The sequence below is a fragment of the Lissotriton vulgaris genome, chromosome 8 (assembly GCF_964263255.1).
Source record: "Lissotriton vulgaris chromosome 8, aLisVul1.2, whole genome shotgun sequence".
NCBI classification, from domain to species: domain Eukaryota; kingdom Metazoa; phylum Chordata; class Amphibia; order Caudata; family Salamandridae; genus Lissotriton; species Lissotriton vulgaris.
Window position 1 is genome coordinate 1,181,062,376 of NC_141696.1, and position 19,136 is coordinate 1,181,081,511.

Here is a 19,136-nt window from a genome sequence, read left to right on the forward strand (position 1 = left end):
CAAGTTCTCACCACAACCTGTCGTTAGAATGAGGGGTGCTTCGAATTCACAAGGTCCAACAGAATAGACAACGGACTAGAAATCGGATTCGTAACCGGGGCGCCAGAAAAACCTACTGAAACATTCGTTAAGCCATAAAAAGGTGCGCCAGGGAGTTTAGAGTGCATAATAGAACTCTTCGCAGCACCAGTATCCAACAGAAAAGGCTCTGACACACCTGATGCAATCTCTTCAACATAAGGTCCACTCTGATCTACTGGAACTGAAACAACTCCCTCTCTTTGTCTATGGCTGTCCTAGCAATCATTAGCATCCACATTCTCACCTTCAACATAGTAATCGTCCGCATAGTACTGTGCCATCCTACCAGACGCACCATTCTGCTGATCAAAGCTATTCCTACGGGAAAACGCTGTTGAGAAGACTCGAACCTTTGTGAGTTTCTCTGATATTGCTGAGGTTGCTGATAATCGCGCTGATTATTACGGGGCAGATAAGCTTGCTGTAGAAGAACTTTAGTCTTCAATTCCTTAGTCTTCCTATCCGCTTTCTCTATCTCATCCTTATTTCTATTCTCATAGTACTGGGCAGTAGCCAAAATCTGCGCTGACGTAGAAACAGCCCAAGCACTCTCAGAATCCTTCAACTTATTACACAAGTCGGGAAGCAAATTATGCACAAACTTGTCAACGAACAACCGTTGACCACCTTCTGTACTCATGTCCTGACCACTATGGTCAGTAAACGTTTCTTCGAATCTAGTGAAAAAGTCAGACACAGTCTCGTCTTTCTTCTGCTTACACGCAGACAACTTGTCCCAATTAACACGCATAGCAGGCATCAAAGTCTTCATATAATCATAATCCTACCAGGGAGATCAGTAATCACATCCTCTGGTTTAGCACCACCTACTTGTCTATTATCTGCGGCTCTAAGATTATTCCATGTATCACCTAATTCCTGTGCATGATCCATATGACGAATCAATCCCCATATAGGCTGTGGAACAACATTCCCAAAGAACATGTCTATATCGGCTAGATTCATAATACATGAATCCGCAGTTTGAGATAATTCCTTATAGTACCCTGCAGGATTTTTACGTGGATCAGGCAAAGTCTGCTTAAGGGCTAAAACTTCAGCAAGCTTCCATGGAACATGTACCCAAACTCGCTGAAAATGTGGCGGAATAATTGGAACAGCATTTGCATCACCAGGTCTTCAAACTGGAAGAACCTCTCGCATCGGATATTGTCGCGCCTTTCTCTTAACCAAAGAATCAGGCTCAAACAGTCGCTGAGAAGGAGACTCACTCCTAAACGACAACAACGTCGCAACTGCTTTCTCAACCCCAAGACCCACAACAGGCCCTTTCGCAAACTCAGAACGTATACGGTACAACTCAGACGGAGTTTGTCCTACATCACCATCTTCCCATTGTTCGCGAAGGAAAGAACACATCATATTGAAAACATATCTTTGTTTCGGTGCTTCCCATTGACAAAAAACATCCATAACACACTCGAGATCATAGTGCAAAGGATACGTAACCCATTCACGCGCTAAGTGATCTAACACTGTCCGTTCATCAGGACCAGGCAATTGGCTACGCAATTGCTTACGCTCTACAACAGGATACATACCCAATGAACCCAAAAGAGGAGAGAAGAGACCAGCAACAAAATCAGTCATTCTCTGTCGAGCAGAAGGAGAAGTTGACAAAAGAACAGGAGACAAAGCAGAATGAGAAGAAACCAAAGTCGGAACAGTAACAGGGGGAGTAAACAAGACAGGCGTAGGAGTAGCAGACGAAGAAGGTAGCAAAGTCGGCGGCCCTTGAGAAGGCTGCGCCAAAGGAATAGGAGCCAACGGAAGAGGAGCTGGCTGTTGAGGAACCACAGGAGGCAAAACAACCGGAGGTTGCACAACTATAGCTTGTGGAGGTGCTGTAGCACTCTGCACATAAGGGGGTGGCGAACTCAATAGGTGCTACATTAAAGGATCTTTCGCAAGATCTTTCTTCTCTTCTTGCTGTTGAGGTGGCAAAGCTGGATAGCACTTGTCCACCGCTAACTTACGTTGCCTAATTATCTGTTCGCTTTCTTGTTCTTCTTCATTATCCCTAAACTGTATAGCAGCTTGCACCATTGACATACCACATTCTCGTTTATTTCGTTTCGCTAACTTAATTTCTTTCTGTTTGGCTTCCTTTCGCCATAAGCGAAAAGAGTCAAACATCGCCGGCCGGGCTTTCTTCTTGAACAGTTTAACTTCGAGATTATCTAAAATCTCTGTTTCAAAGCTACCATAACGGGGCCACTGTAGGACACCGTCTTTCCTGGTATATTTGATCCATACTTCATTATACGTTATAGGACCCACTCCATTTTTTATATAGAGTTCATAGGTCGGAGTTCAAATCGGAGGAACCGGACACGAATCCTCCAATCGGGAATCCCTATTACAGCCACAACAAAATATCTTTCCAAGTCTGCTAAGACCAGGCATCTTCGCTCACTAGTCTAGCTTCAAACTTCAAGGGAATATTAAAAACGATAGTCTCGTGAATACACAAGTCCCTCGGCTTTGGGGCCTGCCGGTACCAAATCAAAGAATCCCGAAAGGATACCAAAACAAAACTAAAGACTGGGAGACGCTCCACTCATACTTAACTGAAATGTCGATGGCGTCACCAGAAGACCCGTCTATCGTCTCGCTCTACAAATCATCTAATGGCTCCAAGACAGGGCGACAGTCAGGGCAGCAGTCCTTCGTAGCCGTCGGAAAACGGGGAACCTCGCAGCAAAGACTTTCGGATCACGACGACATACAGGGGTCGAGGAAGTGGCAGGCCTTCCTCCAGAATTTTCACACGAAGCTCCTCACGATCTTCAGGCTTGGACCGGTACCGCTGAAGTCGCCCCACGTTGGGCCCCAACTGAAGAACCGGGCGGCGCCAGGGAAAATGCCGATGTCTTCGAGTTCCCCTGCCTTGGCAAACAGAGACACGGGACACTTCTTGATGACGTCAAAGACCAAATTTATTGGCTGCAACCAGGAACCGAGGTCTACGAAGCACAACACGGGTGGTTCGCTAGAGACTGCACAAATTCATAGAGCGGAGCATCGTCTTTTATGCTAAAAATCACATTCCTGGCTAGCATCGGTTACATACAAACTGACCAATTGGAGGGTGACATTTCAAACATATCGCATGACGACAATCCCACTTTCTGTTGTCCAGCCCACCAGAAATGACCAAGCAAAATTCAACATTCCTGCTCGAACAGGCCAGACGGACCCATCATAAAGACCTCAACCCATATCAGTAATTAAGCCATAAAGGAAGGAACAGAAGCAGATGACAAGCAAGATAGAAGGGTGTGTGCATGTACCATAAACTCAGCAATGTCCTGCTCTTTGATCTCTATCCGACCAGCTGCTTAACAAGGAACTGGCTCAACGAGGTCAGCCTCGGGCAAGGGAGTCAGTTCGTTCAGGTCACTCAGAAGTCAGCTAAAGGTGTACGTGTCCCAAAGACTTGTTCGGCCGCAGTCATCGGCCTATGTGAGGGCAACCACACAAAATGGCTGCCGTACACAAAATGGAACCCGAGCTTTCAGACGAAATCTATGAATACGTAGTGTTCTCATTGATCGATTATTACAAAAACACTCGTACATACCGCACTCGTCCTTTGCGGTCCGCTGACACCAAAATCGTCTATATCCGACGACCTTTATTGAACAGGTTCAGAATCTACGGAACCACAGAACCACAGACAGATGTCATTAAGTGGGACTCCACGTTACAAAGCAGTGGTAGCTGGATGTATGACGTTACGACGCGTACCGTCACAACGCGTGCTGTTACAACGCGTCTTTTACAACGCAAGTCGTGACAACGACTTGCGTTGGGGGCGCGGATCGAGAATAGTATAATTTACTATTCTAACACCAGTCCCCGTGGACACTAGGGAAGGTGTTGGAATAGTAAATATACTATTCTTAATCCTGTAGCGCCCTCCAGCGCAAGTCGTGGTTACGACTTGCGTTGTAAAGGACGCATCATGACAGCACTGCGTTGAAACATCCGCAATGTAAAGGATGTTTCCCGTGGTAGCTGCCATCGCCCTGGTGGAATGGGTGCTCAATCCCACTGGAGGCTCCTTCTTTGCCAAAGAATAACAAGCTTTAATGCACAAAAAGACCCATCTAGAAATGGTCAGTTTGTGCATGGCCTGACCTTTTTTGGTGCCCACATAACCAACAAAGAGCTAGTCATGCACCCGGAATTGTTTTGTGCGATCCAAGTAAAAGGAAAGCGCACGCTTTGGATCCAGATGGTGGAGCCTCACTTCTTCTTTGGAAGGATGCCGAGGGGGAAAGAAGGTGGGCAAAGTGATGGTCTGTCCAATATGGAAAGGAGTAACCACTTTGGGAAGGAAGGACGAGTCCGAAGGACAACTTTTTCCGGATGACCAGTCAGAAAAGGAGGCTTAGAAGAAAGTGCTTGGAGCTCACTCACCCTGCGGGCAGAGGTGATGGCCAACAGAAAGGCGGTTTTTAAGGTCAGAAGCCTGAGAGGCCAGTTATGTAGCGGCTCAAAGGGAGCTCACATAAGATATGTAAGAACCAAGTTCAAGTCCCACTGGGGCATTACGAAGGGAACAGGAGGAAAAAGATGAGTAAAGCCTTTAAGGAAGCAATTTACAACAGGGGACTTGAAAAGAGAAGGCTGATCAGGAAGCCTAAGAAAAGCTGAAATGGCTGAGAGGTAGCCCTCTAGAGTGCCCAGAGCAGAGCCCTGCTGGGCCAAAGAAAGGAGGAACAAAAGAACCTCCGAAAGAGGGGCGGAATGGGGGATCCACAGCCTTTGCTGTGGAGAGGAGAGGGCGGAGACGGATGCACAATCATCTGGGAGAGCGAGACACAGCTGGTGAGACTGAATAGAGGCTACAAAGAACTGCAACTCACAACAACTATCTTTATACTTTACATTTCCCACGTCATCTTCAGTGATAAACACCAACGCTACCTCAACCAAAGATTTGCCAACATTGTAACAATTGGGTAGAGCTACACTACAGTGGGGGACAACCATGGAGCCCGCGCATCGTCACTTACTTGAGGGTGAAGATTGAGACCACAGTGAATAGTGAGCAAGGACCCTAAGCAGTGGCTACTGCAGTTCGAAGCGTCCAAGGCACCAGAGGGCGACAAACTACAGGTATGGGAGGCATAATGTCCGTTGGCGTGATGGGAGGAACTGCTTCCCCAGATACCACTGTGCTCCTGCTGGAACTGTGTTCAGGATTTAAGGCCCTAAACAAAAGGCTTGACGCCCTAGACAGACAGTTTGACGGGCTGGGTGAGTGGATTGATCGCCACAAAACCCGCCTGGACACAACGGAAGGGCGTATATCGGATCTGGAAGATGGAGCAGCCCAAACTACTAAGCGCGTGGAGCACCTTGACCGTATAATGAAGACAGTCGCAGTCAAGAACGAGGATTTGGAAGCCAGGAGCCGCCGCAATAATGTGTTCATCATGGGAATTCCTGAATCCACCAACACAGGGAGGTTACACCAGTTTGTTGAGGGCCTGCTGACCGACTTGTTCGGGTCTGAACAATTTGCAAGCACATTTGTAGTTGAACAAGCGCACAGAACATTGGGGCCCAGGCCAAGTCTTGGGTGCCCACCAAGACCTATATTGGCAAGACTGCTAAACTTCAAAGACAGAGACATGGCGCTACGCCTCGCCAGAGAAGCTGAAACTCTGTTCTGGCAGGGATCAAATGTCTCCATATATCCGGACGTCACTGCATTGGTGCAGGACGCCAGGCGCAAGTTTGCAGGAGCAAGTTTGCAGGAGCGAAGGCTGCAGTGCAGAAGCTAGGCCTTCGCTGTGGGATGCTATGTCCTGCAAGACTCTAAGGGCCCGATGTAGGTCGGTCGGTAACGGCCGAAAATCGGTATTTTCGGCCGTTACAGAACGGTAAATAGGCGAATGGTATGTAGGGGGTATTATTTTACCGAATCGGTAAAATTACCGATTCGGTAATTTTACCGATTCGGTAAAATAAGAAATCGGTAAATTTACCGATTCGGAGCCACCCATATGTAGGTGGGACTCTTCAGAGTCCCAGGAGCCTTAACGGTATTTTACCATCAAATCCAATTTGATGGTAAAATACCGATTCCGGTGTGCATGCACATGTGTGCGTGCACACCTATGCCATGTGACAGGCAGACCTGCCCTTAGGGCAGGCATGCCTGCCACATGGCACCCGTGCCTGTTTTGGTGATGACAGAGGGTGTCAAAGTGACACCCCCTGCACTCTTGTGTAAATCGGTATTTACTGATTCGGTAAATACCGAATCGGTAATGCCCATTCATTCCTATTGGCTTCAAAGCCCATAGGAATGAATGGGCATTACCTATTCGGTATTTACCGAATCGGTAAATAATGAATTCATCCGATTCGGTATTCCAGCACATCTGGAATACCTACATGTCGGACCCATAGATTTACCGATTTTCAATTACCGAATCGGTAAAATTCTGTAATTTAAAATCGGTAAATCTTTTCTACCTACATCTAGCCCTAAAAGTAGATGTGAATGGGAAGACGAAAATATTCAATAATCCTGAATATGTCCAGATCTTCTGCAAGCAGCATGCGGGGGCAGGCGATTTACATGGTGGCACCTCCCCAGGAGGAGCATCAAAGGGAGCCTAATCGGGCACGAGTGCAGACCTGTTCACAGCTAGTTGATTTGTCCTTTTGGAAGAATGGAGCTGTGTGAACTGTCTGTTGATATTGCCTTAACTGAAGATAAGTGGCGTGGGGTTGTGGAGAGGGGGGCCAGCCTGAGTATACAGAGAAGAATGCGTAGTGGGACTAATGTTACAGAATAGCGCTAGTGCAAGGGGTGCCCATGTGGCGTTGCCACTACCTCAGTGGGCTCACAATGGTATTGAAATGGGAAAGTTTGCCATGTTAGCGTTGTATTAATCAACATTTAATCCTTGGGAACATAGGGAAGCACCTGGTGGGCAGCCACTAGGTGGGGGTGGGGTAGGGGGCAGAGGTATAGAAAAGTTTAAAATATGCAGTCACACCAGTTCAGTTGACAGTCATATGCGTTACCCACATCCTACAGAGAAGACATAGTATGCTTTACTATTCACAATGGCACATTAGGTAGAAATATACCATAGAACGAAAGTCGCCCTACTGACATGGAACGTACGAGGCATTAACAATCAAAGTAATGTTGACTAGTACTTCAATATGAGCGTCAACAATACGCAAGCATCGTTTATCAACAAGAAACACACTTATCACCTTCTTCTCTACATAAGTTTGCATCTGCCTGGGGTCCCCACAGGTTCTTTTAAAACTATACCACATGCGCTCGAGGAGTAGTGCTACTGGTTAACAAACGATTGTCCTTTGTACATACTGCAACGTTTACAGACCCAGGAGGACATTTTCTTCTGGTAATAGGGGTCCTGGCAGGGCACAAGGTCTTGCTGGCCAATATATAATCCCCAAATACAGATGATCCAGCCTTCTATGAACAGCTCCACTCGCAATTAGACACTCTAGAAGCCGATTATATTCTCTTGGAAGGGGATTTGAATATTCTGCTGGAGCCCAGATTGGACAGTCCTGCTGAGTCCCCGGTAAGCAAGCCCCGGTCCCACATGGTATTAACAGAAATTTTTAACAATTGGGAATTGAAGGACACATGGCGACACCTTAACCCTCAGAGCACTGAATATACTCATTATGCACAACAATATTACACATGGACAAGACTAGATTACTGGCTGTTATTGCGACCGGTGCTTCCATGGGTTCAAACAGTAGTAAATTGCCCCGCACCCTATCAGACCACTCCCCAGTACTCCTGTCAGTTAAGTACCGGCTGAGGGAAGGTTCGAGAGGCATTGAAGGTTCCCTACCATGGCGTTGAGAGACACGGTCCTTAGAGAGGAACTGCGTACAGCAATAGTGAATTACTTTGCACTGAATACGGGGTCGGTCTCCACGCAGAGTGCTCTATGGGAGGCCTTTAAAGCATGTATCAGAGGGATATGTATGTCCACACAGACGGCGGTGCTAAGGGACCTGAAACGCAGTTTAGCTAGATTAGAGGAAGAACTAGCCAAACTAGGTAGAGAGAACATGGCAAGACAGCCCCGAGATAACACACCTTATATAAACCGCAGGACAGAATTATTGGCAGAATATACTGAAGCGACCAATTCCCATGCTTGCACGGCTGCTCCGGCCACATTATAAGCAGACCTATATTACCAAGCTGCAAGAGCCAGACGGAGGGATGGCTTTGGGAACGGCTGCCATTTAGCAGACATTATTGCAATACTACATGGATCTTTACACTATAAAGGCAGCAACTAGTGCAGATGGGATGAAGGAATACTTAAGCAAGATAGCTATGGTTTGGCTCCCTAATGAGCACAGGCAATTCTTAAGTGAACCATTCTCAACCAATGAGATAGAACAGGCTATTGAGGCTAGGGCTGGATCCAAGGCCCCGGGCCTTGATGGGTTCTCTGGTGCCTCCTACAAAGCATATAAGAGGCTGTTGGCCTCCTACTTACTAGAGGTTTATGCAGAAGCCTTAGAGAAAGGAATACTTCCACCCTCGTTCAAAGAGGCAGTCCTGATATTGTTGCCTAAACCTGGAAAAGATCCTGAAAAGTGTGCTCATATCGGCCGCTCTCTTTGCTCAATTTTGAGTATAAAATGTAAGCAAAAATGCTGCCGACTAGGTTGTCCCTACTTATGGAGCAAATTATAGCACCAGCGCAAACCGGATTTATAAGGCAGATCCACAGCTCTAAACTTAAGGAACTTTTTTTCTGTGGTTAACACAATAAATCTGGCTACCCCTGCAGTAGCTGCATTTTTAGATGCGGTGAAGGTGTTCGACTCGGTGGAGTGGCCCATCTTACATGCTATATTGGCTAAGATGGGCGTTCCGAAGGGCTTTGAACACTTGATTAAACTACTGTACACTGCACCGACCGCCCGTATTCGATTCATTGGCATGATAACAGAACCTTTTCTCATAACTAGAGACACCATGCAGGGATGCCCTTTATCTCCATTACTTTTTATAATTACAATGGACCCGCTCATACGCTACTGCCAGAAGGATCACTAACAGAGGGCTCCAGTTAAAACATGGGGCCGGTACTAGTGACCTTATATACGGATGATGTGGTGCTGTATGTTCGCACACCAGAGGTTAACCTCCAGCCGCTGCTAGGGGAAATAGAAGATTTCGGAGCCCTATCCAGCCTTCACACTAATTGGGACAAATCCGAAGTGTTTTCATTGACACTTGGGGGTAGACACCTTAGGCGACTTGTTCCCTGGTGGGCACGTGTTCTCCCGGACAGAAGACCCCTGCTTCTTGACAGCCACTTTCATGGAGTGGTGTGGCTCACTGGTTAGAGGTGGCAGACCCGGGAGCAGAGGACGGCCCGGGACCAGGGTTCAATTCCCGACGCGGCAGGGTCATGGACCAGGGTCAGCGGACTCGATAATTCTCACCTTGGTGCCTACTCTAACCAGAGATCACACTTGGCAACTCTGGGCATTAGCTTGCCTCATCTCCGCAACGGCCCCCCACATACGCCGGGGATGCCTGGTTTCACCTTGGAGAAACCCAGTATCACAGGGAAAGCCAGGATGGGTTCCCCAGCGGTCTATTGCGCAGAGATACTCCTTCGGGAGTCGATTCTAGCGCGTTAGAAACCCGCAAATTAAATGGATCAGTTTGTACTGGCCCGTAAACAAAACACACTTAGGAATGTAAACCCAACCTACCCTACTGAGCCTGAAGAGTTTGAGCCGCTTACATCAGTCATTAAAGATAGCGGGGAGCATGTTGCTTCTTGTCTATACAAGGCATGTCTCACCTTGATGCCACAGTCTCACCTTGATGCCACAGCATGACACTAAAGTTAGGAGGATTTCGTTCTACCGTGCGGGACCATACTTACCGAATGGGGTGCCTCTCATTTGGGGCATTCATAGACCACTGATGCTACTATACATTGGGGTTCTTTACGGATTCGTCTACAGTCTCTCTGATTCTAATTGTTTTAAGACTGTTTCCGTTCCTTAGTGTGCTACAGACGGGCCCTAAGAATACACAGGCAACTATTGACACGCAGTGTGCCTTCTAGATACTTATCTTTGGTCTCGTAGACCTTACGAGACACATTCCTCCCAAGTGTCGTAAAGCACTATTTTTTCCTTGGACGCTTGACAGTGCAATCCTTTCCAAAGATTTTCTTTTCTCTTCCACAAAACGTTAAAAAGAATTAGTACTCTACTTATATGCCCACTTGAGACCGCGTTCAAGCCTTGAAGATGTCGTATACACAACGAAACGTGTGTAAGCTGTCTGCACCAATGTGACTACAACATTTCAATGATATTTGAAGCTTTATTGAAATTTGTATAAATGGACAATATTTCAATTGGATTGTTTAACTTTTGGACCATATAAGACCGTGGACATAGTTGTATTTTTCTATTCAATTGTTTTGAAATTAAAATTAACTGACAATAGAGGCAGTCTCCTAAACAATTTTTCTGTGCTCTATATTGTATATTACCAAAGTTAGGGACGCCTGGTCGACTGACATAGGGCAGCCACTCACCGACAAGATATGGGAAGGATGCTGTAATCATATACACAAGCTTATTCATTTCAAGATACTTAGACGGGCTTACGTTACACCACAGCAGATGACCCACATAAAAAGTGCTAAGTTAATGCATTGCCCTAAGTGCAACGCGTTAGCAGCCTCTTTCATACACATGACTTGGACATGTAATGTAATAAACACCTATTGGCAAGACGAATTTAGCATAATGCAGCAGATGACTGGGCTATAACTGACCCCCTCCCAGTAATTGGCGCTGATGGGTTATGTGGACACCCTGCCCAAAAGTAATTGCAGATTCACAGCAGTGGCACTGATTCTAGCGAAGCGCAAAATAGCTATACGCTGGGGTAGCAGACAGAAACCAACAATTAAAGGGTGGCTCAAGAGCATGTCATATTGCAACATTATGAGTGAGCTACATGCTGAGCTAAGACCACCCACATGTCGCCCAAAGGACGTATGGCAGCCTTTACGAGAAAACCTTCGACAGCAGGAGGAAGGAGACACACGACAGCTTCTAGAATGAAGTTCATAAATAATGTGGTATAATTACAGGAATTATACAAGGAGATAGTGCCAACGGAATGAGCTAGGGCTAACGGCTAGAAATAAGGCATACAGGAGGTAAAGGAGGGAACAACTTATGCAAAGTGTATTTGATAAAAGCTACAATAGCGGCACAATGATTTACATATGTGTTAAATAAATAATGATGGAGGATTGGTGAAATGATGTAACTGCATATCAATGTATCCTATGTTTTTCGTGTACTGTCAAAATGATAAATAAAGTTATAAAAAAATTTGGTATTCTCCGAGTGATTTGTAGCAGCATTGCATGGGCATCAAACAGAATATAGTATGGAAGATGTGAGACCTCAATTGAGTATATAAAAGTGACAAACTTCTCATTAAAATTTAGATTTTTTGTGTGGATTAAATTAAATATTCAATCATTTTTGTATTTGTTTGAGGAATGTTTGTTTCTGTATTTTGTGTATTGTTTTGCAGTTCAAATCATCACAATTGCTTATCAAAATGATTCTGTTCTGTTTGTGGCACTAAGGGATCACTTACTACAACATGGGATGATATCAAAATGACCACAAAATATAGGGAATGGAGGCTCTACTTGATTTCTCGTCCGCCTTTGACCTTGCTTGCCGACCTTCCCTCCTTAAAAGACTACATGTCCTTGATATTCGAGGAACTATCCTGAAAGAGATTGCATGTACTCTTGCTGTCAAGATGCTTCCCTTATTATTTCCCACTTTATCAGCTGGTGAACTACAACGATCTGCCATTGCCCCCTTCCTGCTCAATATCTACCTAAGACCACTACCAGAGCTCCTATGCGCCTTCATTTTTTACTGCTATATTTATGCAGATGACACTTCAGTCATTTTAAAGATATTTTAGCCCATCTTCATTCATGTACCATGGGGAAATGTTTTCAGGCCACTGACTGTGGATGTTTGCTAACCATTTTAAAGGCAACACGCGAAAAGATTCTTGTATATGGCAATTGGAAAAACCATCACCATTTGGCTTCAGGAGCTGACCCAACCATTGTACTCTTCTGAAATTAGTAATTTAGGGATGACCATGTGCTCTAAATTATTCCTTTAACCACAAGTCAATCAAGTTGCCAAATCAAGCTTCTACATGATTAAATGTCTTTGAAGTTTTTCCCCATACCTTAGGTTCTAGCAAAAGATCCAGACTGCGGTCGCTCTTGTACTACTGCCCTTTCAGTCTGCTAATGGACTCTATCTAGTAACACTCCCTATTACAGCTGAGGAAGCTAGAAAGAAATCTGAAAGCCATAGCAATACAACTCCTTATCCTACCTATGCAGGCTACATCACACCTGTTTTCCTCCTACACTACCTCCCAGTAGTGTGAAAGATCATGTTCAAAGTATTGAGCACAACTCACAGAGCAGTACATGGAGTGGAACTACTATTCTTACACCAAAAACTACACTCAGATCACAAAATAATTTCTCTTCACCCAAGGCTTCCCCCATTATTGATGGCACCTTCATTCAGAGAGAGTCCACACAATGAAATCTACTTCTCTGTCCAGACAACCAACTCTGGAATTTAATGCCTTTCAGAAAAGAGATTACTGATAATTACCTTCATTCCTAGAAAGCATTAATCACTTTGGGCCAGATGTAGGTAATGTCAATTTACCTATTCTTAAATACCAAATGTTACCGATTCGGTATTTCAGAATAGGTAAATGGGATGTAGATACATTTTCAGGAAAAATTACCAAATTGGTAAGATTCGGTAATAGGCCCATAGGAATGAATGGCAATTACCGACTCGGTAAATACCGATTCGATAAAATGAGGGAAACATTCAAGGGTGCCAGGGTGTCACTTTGACACCCTGTTGCACCCCTGAATCGTGCTTGTGTGCAGATGTGGCACACATACATGCCCTAAAGACATGTATGTCTGCCACATGGCACAGTTGAAAATGCACAGATTTGCATTTTCAAAGGTATTCCTTATTTACCACCAACTTATAGATGGTGGTAAATAACGAATCCTAAAATGGGAAAAGCACTCATTTGAGTACTCCCTACATTGCAAATTCGGTAATTTAGCGAGTCGGTATTTTAAGGAATCAGTAATTCACCGATTCCTTAAAATATCGAATCGGTAAATTACCTAATTTGCAATTTAGGCTACCTACATCCCAAATGCCCAATACCGGTCAGTAACGGCCGAAATTCAGTAATTTCGGCCGTTACCGACCGGTATTAGGCCACCTACATCTGGCCCTTTGCAGTACTACAAGTACAAACTAATAGCTTTGATGCTTACTGACTAGTATTTTGATTCGCGCACAAGCAACTCTTTATTCTCCCCAACACCTCCAAAAGAGAGCCCAGTATGTGATAAACATCAATAATCAGCATTTCACAGCCTTGAAAAAGGCATTAAGTAACTGTGGGCCAAAAGTCCATTCCGCTCGCGGAATTTCGGCAATTTCGCGATCCGCAAATCTCACGAAATTGCCCAAAAATCCGCAAATCCGCTCGCGGGCGGATTTTTTTTTGGGCCCACAGGAGGCACGTACAGTTAAGGCAGGTGCTCGAGTTGAAGCTAACTTTGTAACCATTTTAGAATAGCACCGGCAAGCTGCCAGAGTTGAAGTTGCTTACTTGCAAGTTGCAACTTCAACTCTGGCAGCTTACCAGCGCTATTCTAAAATGGTTACAAAGTTAGCTTCAACTCTGGCACCTGCTTTAACTCTGAAAGTGCTTCCTGTGGGCCAAAAATTAAACCTCAACAGGAAGCACTTACGATATAAATAAAGCAGGTGCCAGAGTTGAAGCTCAAATTCAGTAACGTTTTAATCAACCCAAAACATTAGTGAGCACGGTCGAGGCTGGGCAAGTGTGCTTTAACCCCATATCTGCCGTCGAAAATTAGCTGTAATACTCGAGGGAGGTCTTTGAATCCCTGAGTTTCTCGAGCTCAACCCCTGTGTAGTTCCTGTGACCAAGAGGCTGCTTTCTCCTCACCTGCTGCCCTGCTCGCTCTCTGACCCTTTATACACAAGAGGCATGTTGACACGCATAGAAGCCCCGCTCGTTTGGCCCCGCACCACACACAAGCGGTACCAAACTTCTCCCCGCCCTTTCCCAACTATGATGGACAGCTCACTCAAGGAACCTCGGCGCCTTTTGGCGCGGTGGCAAAGTTACAGGCACACATGGTCAGTGGAGACAAATCTTCTGGCCCTTTACGCAGCTGCAGTGTAGGAAAAGCACTTTACATTTACCCAACGAGGTAGCACTTACTGGATTAGCCAGTAAAAGTACTCCAGTTGAGTAGAGGTATTGCACAAAATGATGGCATCTTTGTGGATAACTATGCAGGGCAGGATTCATTCTGGCATGAGGCTCCTGTCACAAAAATTAAACCTCAACAGGAAGCACTTACAGATATAGCAGGTGCCCGAGTTGAAGCTCAAATTCAGTAACGCTTTAATCAGCCCAAAACATTAGTGAGCACGGTCGAGGCTGGGCAAGTGAGCTTTAACCCCATATCTGCAGTCGAAAATTAGCTGTAATACTCGCGGGAGGTCTTTCAATCCCTGAGTTTCTCGAGCGCAAACCCCGTGTAGTTCCTGTGATCAGGAGGCTGCTTTCTCCTCACCTGCTGCCCTGCTCGCTCTCTGACCCTGTATACACAAGAGGCATATTGACACGCATAGAAGCCTCGCTCGTTTGGCCCCGCACCACACACAAGCGGTATCAAACGTCTTCCCGCCCTTTCCCAACTATGATGGACAGCTCACTCAAGGGACCTCAGCGCGTTTTGGTGCGGTGGCAAAGTTACAGGCACACATGGTCAGTGGAGACAAATCTTCTGGCCCTTTACGCAGCTGCAGTGTAGGAAAAGCACTATACATTTACCCAACGAGGTAGCACTTACTGATTATCCAGTAGAAAGTACTCCAGTTGAGTAGAGTGCAAATCGCAAAAAAATCCGCGACTTCTCGGGAAAATCAGCGAATTCGCGGATTGTTTTGCGGTTTCGCACGAATTCGCAGACCGCAGATCTGCAAAATTTGACACTGTACAAATGTTCCTATAAAATGTCAGTAAGGCTAATCTTAAAGGAAATAAGAACTAACAATAGTTTGACAATAAGTAGAGTTAGGATTACATGTGGGGTTGGAATTAGGCTAGGTGTTACAACCAATTTTTCATCACTGTTGGAAATGTCCATATTTTGTGTTGCATTACCCCAGATTGTTGCCTTCTTTTGATGAACAGACATTTCGACCTGGCAAAATAAACTTTTTGCCAGGCCTAAATCCTCCTTTTTGATATTTATAAGTCACCCCTAAGTTAGACCCTAAATTCCTAAAGGACAATGTGCTTGGTATTTAAAAAGTAGGAAATTTCTATTTAAGGTTTTAAATGTGACAGCAGTAAAAGACCCCCAAAGTAGCTTTTCACGGTAGCAAGGCTATCTCGCACATAGAGGAACATGGACTTACAATATAACAACTTATAATGCTTAATTTTGGTTTGGGAGCAGCTAGAAAATTCATTCAAGGCTCGTTTTCATGGTAATTTAAAATCCAACTTAAGAATCACCAGATGTTATATTGCTATTGTAGAAATTACACTTTTAGAAAGTTGTCATATATCTACCCTAGCCAAAAAGACCTTTCTGAAGTGTCCAGTGTCACCTAATTGTTGAATGGCAGTGAGATGTGGATTGCTCCTAGACTGTGGAGAAAAGGTTTGAGTGTGGAGAGGTGTTTTCCATCTTCAGCAGGATGGCCTGGACGGCAATGCCAAGCCCCTTCCTACTCTTCAAAGGGGGCCTACCATGTCACTTGCAGATGTAGCTCACATCTAGGCCTGTTTCCCTTTGTCTTGGGCTCCAAACCCAGTGAGAGGGGTAGCTGCCCCAGACTGGTTTGGAGTGACCACAAGGGAGGTTTAATCCATTACCATAGTCACAAGTCTGGGTGGGCATGGGGAGCTCTGACCAGGAGAAGAATGCTTCCGCTGTGTTGTATTTAGGTAGAGAGAAGCACTGTGGGATAGCTTACAGTGAAACACACTGGCAGTGCTGCAAAAGTGGGTAGCACCACCGCCCCGGGTTCTTTTATCCCATTGGGTTGGAGAGGGGCACGAAGATTCCCCACCCACAGTCTAGCACTGGCCATAAATGTGGAAACCCTAGTACCCTCCACAGAACATTACTGGACTTGTGGGGAATCAGAAAAAGGACTGCCCTTCTGTCTGAATAACCCGAAGGTAGACTGGACGTGCATGCCTTGAACCTAGGACCCGAGAAGTGACTCCAAGGGTCATTTTGCTGACCTCCTGTTTGGGATACAGGGACACATCAAGCTACAAGAGGCCTTTTTCTGCATTCCTTGCTGACCAGTTCCAACTGGACCTGCCCAGGACCCTGCTGCTGGCTTCTGCTGGAGTGAATCTTGACCTCTAAGTGCTGTCCCCCAAGGTCACACCCTTTGCTGGTGTCAAAGTGTATTCCTCTTTAAGTTTCTTGAAAGCTGGGTCTGCCAACTTTTGCTCTGTGAACTGATGGGGGACTGGTACCAACCTGCCAAGGTGATCTGATGAAGGTGCATTGCCACTGTGCCAAAGATTCAGGTTGCTCCCGCTACGTTCTTCTCAGCAGCAGACAATATGATCCAGAGGGAGTGCCTTTTAAAAACCTGGAGCAGCACTATTCTTATTGATCCACACAGTAACAGATAAGTGAATTATCCACCTCTAAAACAAGTACGTTTCACATCTACAATTTTCCTATTGTTTTCCATTTCAGTACTACAAAAAAAATTATCATTTTGAGGTAAATATATACAGCTGGGCATTTGGGAGTGGACTACTGAACTTTGTAAAAGTCTTTGAGATCTGCTGTATCTTATTATTAGTCATGCAAGTTTCAAGACAAAAGAGTATAGAATATTGTTCTGCTAACATTGACATCAGTCCTTCTCAGAATTCATACCACATTGCAAGGCAAATGTACCCGAGAAACCAAGCAACATCAAATGGGGAAAATAATGTGTTTGTTAAGTCAAGAACTTAATAGCTTCACAGTAATTACTACATAGGTTCTATAAAAGAGAGTGTTACGATACGAACTGAACAAAGACACCACTTGCTTCTTGAAGTATTATAGAGGTCCCCTAATAAGCTAAGTTAGCCTATTTAACAGCCTACAGTGTTTCTAGTAGAAAAATATAACACAATACATATTACCACAACTCTACATCTTTACATTACAATAAGAGTATAGCATGTTTTCAGATTAACTACATAATATTCCTTGCCTACGCATTGTTACTTTGAAAAAAGAAAACACAACTAAAAAATAAGGAATCGCACTCCTGTTTAAGGCATGTGGTTGACAACCTTGTAACCGTAGATATGTATTAGCAGCAAAGTGTGCACATGCCTTATTTCAGAAAACTGCAAAGACAAACAATTGGCTTTTACTTCATAAACTCAGAGAGAGAAACCACATAACAATCAGGAAGATACCTCTGAGTGCCCATTTGAGAATCTCGGTAACACTTTAGTTTGTTTACATGAGGTTTAGATGAGCACCAGATACTTGCTTGCTTGTAACACAGCATCGAGAGATTTTCACAAGTCCTATGCCTTGGAAAAATAGAAATGCTGTCACTCGATCTGTAAAACTAGTCTTCTAGATTTCCAAGATTTAGAGAATTATTTTCAACCCTTGACCCGGTCACTCCACTACCGCACGGCCCCCGTGTGCCCGGATTCTGCTTCCGCTGCCTGCTTGGCCCTCTTGCTGCCGCCTCTCGTTAGGGCCCCTGCTCTCCAGGCTTGCCCTCACTCTCCAGGCTTGCCCAGGCTTGCCCCGATCGCCAGGCTTGCCCAGGATTGCCCTCGCTCTCCCCCGCTCCGCCTTCCCGCTCTTTACCCCCTCTGTTCCCAGCCGCTGCTCTCCTGCGGCCCGCCCCCTCTCCTGTCTCCCACTCCCGCCTCCCAGCTGCTCCTCCCTCCCACTTCGCCATAAATGGCGAGGACAGCGAGTATGCGCAGCGGGCGCGCCGAAGGCGTGCCAAAGGCAAGCCCGTCTACGCCCGTCCACGCCTGGACCGCGCCCAGCGTCAGAACCCCTGGACCCCGCCAGAGCCAGCCTACCCGACTGAGCTACGACACCGCCACCCTCCAAGCACTCAACACCGGCCGACATCCAGCCTGCTACCAAGCCACCCCGAAACGCACCCAGGGAGTCTTCACCTGCTACGCTTGCTACTTCACCTGCACTCGGTCCTGCACTGCGCGCCAGCCAAAACAGCCACCAACAACAACCACCTCAAGTGCATCCTGCTCAACACCCGCTCCATCCACAGGCACGCTGTCGAACTATGGGACCTCCTGGACAAAACGGCACCAGACGTCGCCTTCTTCACAGAAACCTGGATGAATGCCTCCTCAGCCCCCGACATCGCCATTGCCATCCCGGAGGGCTACAAGATCATCCGGAGGGACCGCGTCAACCAGACCGGAGGAGGCATCGCCATCGCCCACAGAAACACTATCCGCATCACGACCAACACCGACGACACCCTCGCCACCGCAGAGCACCTGCACTTCCAGATTCACACCGACCCCAAGACCACCCTCAGAGGAACCCTCATCTACAGACCCCCGGGACCACGCTAACACTTCAGCGAGGCCATCGCAGACTTCATCAGCCCGCTCGCCCTCGCCTCCCACGACTACATCCTCCTAGGAGACCTCAACTTCCACCCAGAGAATGACCAGGACAACAACACCACCGCCCTACTAGACAACCTCGCCAACCTCAGATTCAAGCAACTGGTCAACACCCCCACCCATTACGCAGGCCACACGC

The 19,136-nt window shown here is 46.0% G+C and overlaps 1 protein-coding gene across 1 annotated transcript in view; it reads left to right on the forward strand.

Moving 5' to 3' along the window:
• LOC147698460 (serine/threonine-protein kinase Nek5-like) overlaps positions 1-19,136 on the forward strand; it is a 1,208,702-nt gene that overhangs the window by 663,545 nt on the left and 526,021 nt on the right. The window lies entirely within an intron of this gene.